Source organism: Limulus polyphemus, unplaced genomic scaffold, assembly GCF_000517525.1.
Source record: "Limulus polyphemus unplaced genomic scaffold, Limulus_polyphemus-2.1.2 Scaffold1544, whole genome shotgun sequence".
NCBI classification, from domain to species: Eukaryota; Metazoa; Arthropoda; class Merostomata; order Xiphosura; family Limulidae; genus Limulus; species Limulus polyphemus.
Window position 1 is genome coordinate 69,030 of NW_013667154.1, and position 4,827 is coordinate 73,856.

Genomic DNA, 4,827 nt, shown 5'->3' on the forward strand with positions numbered 1-4,827 from the left:
GTTGTATCGAGAAAGAATAAACTAGTTTTAATTAAGAAAGAATCTTGTATCGCTGAAGTTTCTCGGAAATAATTTATACCGGAAATTAACAAACAAGCAGATACGTAACAATACAATAAGGCATAGACGCTAAAACTTGTATGTTAGAAACTACGCCCATATTTTATCATATATCTCCTAAAAACAACTAATAAATATTTGGTAAAGGAAATTTTTTTCGATAGAAGAGTGAAAGCTTAGTATTTATTTGTTGAAAATACACAATTAATTACTTTTATTTACACAAACATTAATTTAATGCCATAAGGGAATCAAGTATGTCATAATGTCGAATTTGATTATGAAGTACAAATAATCGGAAAAGGATATGACAAAAATGAAATTATTTATTTTAGGGAAATAATTCTGTGAATACATAATAGACCGTCAAATGTGTGATTATACTAACTTAAACTACAAAGTTCGAATCATTGCTTATTAATACTCTGATATATTATGTCAATACTAATTGTAAGGTCTGACATCCAACAAAAATTTTAATCCGTGGCTAATTAGCAATATAAATACAAACATGCTTTGCAATTTCAGATTTATCTCTATCAAGAAATGTGCGATTAAATTTCTGAGCAGTCGCAATCTGAGGTTCGCGGGTTCGAATCCTCGTCCCACCAAAACATGCTCGCCCTTTCAGCCGTGGGGGCGTTATAATGTGTCGGTCAATTCGTTGGTAAAAGAGTAGCTCAAGAGTTGGCGGTGGATGGTGATGACTAGCTGCCTTCCCTCTAAGTCTTACACTGCTAAATTAGGGACGGCTAGCGCAGATAGCCTTCGTTGGTAAGAGATTAGCCCAAGAGTTGACGGTGGGAAGTGATGAATAGCTGCTTTCCCTTTAGTCTTTCACTGTAGTTTTGCGCGAAATTCAAACCAACTACTGTTCTTAATAACAAATAAATAACAGAACTCTATGCTCATTTAGACATTTTTGTTCCTATATCATTGGGTTACCTTAGTGAATGTTCTTGTGAATCGTACTTAAAAGGTCGTAAGGAGTTATTCCTTGGTGAATGAAGAAAGAACTTGTTTTAAAATATTATAAGCGGTTATTTCTTGATAGAAAAGAAAGGACTTATTTTAATAACTCGTAATCAGTTATTCCTCGATACATGAAGAAAGAACTTGTTTTAAAGGATTATAATTAGTTATTCCTCGATACATGAAGAAAGAACTTGTTTTAAAGGATTATAATTAGTTATTCCTTAATACATGAAGAAACAAGAGGGAATCCTCAATATACGCGGCACTTTTAGGCAAAATTATAATAAATTAATCTATGAGGATTTTTTACCATTTTCTTAGATATATTTTTGTGCGCCAGCAATACCAAGCGATTTTATTACTCATCGGGATCTTTACCAACCTACCCTCAAATTGAAATTCTTTTAGGCAGGATTAAAGTAAATTAATTTATGAGACTTTGGGCGATGTCAAATATATCAATTGAAAGGGTTTGTACTCCTAAGTCCAAAGCTGTAATTAGACTTTAAGTTGGTCAAGAGATGATGGAGCTATGAGCTAAAAGTTTGTACTTGTAAAACTTAGAGCCATTCTAAAAGTCGCTATGCCTCGGCTAAAAACTTGTTTTAAAGGATTGTAATCAGCTGTTCCTTGATACGTGAAGAAAGAGCTCGTTTTGAAGGGTTGTAATCAATTACTCCTTGGTAAATGAAAAAAGAACTTGTTTTAAAAGATCGTAATAAGTTATTCCTTAGTAAATGAAGAAAAACTTGTTTTAAAATATTTTAGGCAGTTGTTCCTTGATACATGAAGAAAGAACATTTTTTTAAACATTTTTTGCTTAAGATTTTAAGCAATTATTCTTTGATACATGAAGAACAAAAATGTTCTAAAATGTTGTAAGCAGTTATTTGTTGATACATAAAGAAAGAACTTGTTTTTAAAGATTATAAGCAGTTATTCCTTGATAAATGAAGAAAGTACTTATCTTAAAGGATTGTATGCAGTTATTTCTTGATACACAAAGATAGAATTTGCTTTTTAATACACTAAATCTAAATGTATTTTATGGACAGTAATATCAAAGTAATTATTTAATTTCTGTAGTGGATATTTGTGTATAGAAGACATATCAATGCTAGAACTACCTTATAACACCAAAATGTTGTTTGTATTTGAACACTCAACGTTTCGCTTTACAGCTTCTTCGAGAGCGTTCACTAAAACACGAACTGAAACTGACAGTGCAAAGCATAAAATGGTTTGAATAATAAATCATATTCGTTTCTATAACGTGCATTTGTACAGCGTGATTTGGACATATTAAGAAGTAAAGTTTGTTTCTTTGTAATTAAGCACAAAGCTACACGATGGACTACCTGTGCTCTGCCCACCACGGGTATCGAAACCCGGATTCTAGCGTTGTAAGTCCGCAGTCATACCGTTGGGCTACTGGGGAGCTTGTTGAAAGAAAAGTATTGTTGCTACCTGTAGTAAACAAAAGGTTTATTAAGGTTACAGAGTGAAATAACAAAAAGATGGGATAAAAATATGATAAGTAAAATTATAGGCGTCATACATCCTTTGTCGCTATTCTTTGAATTTTATGTCAGTGTACTTGGTGGCTTTGGTGAGGATTTGTACTGAGAATGGTGGTTTCAAATCAATTGTTACTTGTCCATGATTAGTTAAAAATAGTCTGCAACTGCGCTTCTTTCATGTTGTTGTTTATAAAAACCGTCAATATGTTCTCCTGTCCTTGTGTGTAGGGTTCTTTCGGTTTCTCCCATGTAGGTATGATGGCAGATGCTATATGTAACTTAGTAAACAACATTGGAGACAAGACATTCATCTTAAGATTGCAAACTTGCTTCTGTAAGACAGTTGGCTTTATTACATTTTAGGGTAAAGTACTGAGATTTTGATAGTTGGTTTTTTTAGGGTTAGAGCTGGCCGTTCTATAACCCCTCGAGGTGGATTCCTGTACGTAGTGAGGGGACCTACACATAGCGAACTCCTCCTGAGGTAAAAGGCCATTGGGGATATACTCATTGAGGTTACTTCTCATGCTACTTTGAATTCCTCTTGAGGAGTGATCGTTGAGAAGGATTTCAAGAACATCCCCGAGTCGGAGATCCTCGCTAGTTTCTCTAGCCAAGGAGTTTATGCTGTGTGCCGTATCTCCACTCATAAGGACGGATGTATGCCGCCGACAAATGTATTAATTTTGTGGCTTACATAATCACGTCCACCTGCCCCTGTCAAAGCAGGTTATCTGAACTGTAAGGTGTGGCTATACATTCCTAACCCTCTCAGATGTTTCCAGTGTCAGCAGTTCCGACATTCGAAGGCATCTTGTCGTGGTTCTTTGACATGTGCTCATTGTGGTGACAAAGACCATGACGCTCACGAGTGTAAAATGGACCCCCATTGCGTCAATTGTGATGGTTCCCACCCCTCTTACTACGATCTTCCCTAGGTGGGTGGAGGAGAAAGAGGTACAACGTTTACCTACTGTCCATAACATTTCTTACCCCGAGTTATTGTCTTCCACTCCATCTTGGGCATATGCTGCTTCACTACGTTCCACTGCTACAGTGGGAGTACAGACATATCTTCCCATACCTCCAACAAAGTCGTTCTCAAAACATGTGAAGAGTATTTTGCCCTCTATAGATAAACGAGTTGACAAGTCCACGTCTTCTTCCATCTCTGTCCCCACCATTCCTTCCAGTGACTGTCTATGTCCACCTCCTTTGACCCCAGCTTCTGGTGTCTGCTCAAGTCCATCTTCTTCGGGCCCGAGATGCAGAACAATTATTCTTTTACGCCCTCAGTCGCTGGAATCTACGTCTACTGACATAAACCTGCCCACTCGACCCAGGGCAGGATCCATGGAGGTCGAGATACTTCTGTCTAGTAGAGATAAACAGTGTGGTCTTAAACAGAAAAGTTCTCCACCAACTTCTCCTCCACCTAAGTAAAAATGGCCACTTTGATACAGTGGAACTGTCGAGGTTTCCATTCTATTCTGGATGACATTAAGGCCTTGATTGATTCCTATCATTTCGTGTGTCTTTCCTTACAGGAAACATTCCTGAAACCTAATAATGGTTGGACAGGCTTGAATGGGTAATGAAGAAAAACTTTAATATAAGTTTAACATAACAGCAAATGTACAACGTTTCAACAAGGTTTTGTCGTCATCAGGTACAAGTAATTTACACTGACACGGATATATATATATACAGTATTAAACAAAGCAGTCACATGACCGGAACTGTTGCAAAACTTAGAAGAGGTATCTAAGCATCCCGGGGTGTTGGTTTAGAGTAGGGTTGATTTGTTCAATTAAGATGGATTCCTTGATTTTTCGTTGGTTTATGTTGGGTTCTTTGTTTAAAATGACTGTGTTTTTAATAGATATACTATGGTTTTTAGAGTTGGTGAAAAACATGGAACGGTTTTTTATTGTGTTCTGTCAATCTGGTTTCCAGTTTTCTTCCTGTTTCTCCGGATGTAGAATTCTGGGTAGTTATTGCATGTTATTTTATAAATGACGTTGGTATTATGTGATTCTAAATAATTTTTGTTTAGTAACGATTTTAATTTAGGGCCGGGTTTTTGTGAGAATTTGACGTTGACAGGAATATTGTGTTTAATGGCTAGTTTTGTCCATTCTTGAGCTGGTTTCAGGAACAAAAGGTAAACTGCAGTGTAATGTACTGTTGTTGGGAGAAACAGGAAGAAAATGGGAAACCAGATTGACAGAACACAATAAAAAACCGTCCCATGTTTTTCACCACTGCAACT

At 36.3% G+C, this 4,827-nt stretch overlaps 1 protein-coding gene across 1 annotated transcript in view; it reads right to left on the minus strand.

Moving 5' to 3' along the window:
• Nucleotides 1–4,827, minus strand: part of LOC106464026 (Ig-like and fibronectin type-III domain-containing protein 2) — a gene marked incomplete at its 3' end in the record, with an annotated part of 60,009 nt that overhangs the window by 29,304 nt on the left and 25,878 nt on the right. The window lies entirely within an intron of this gene.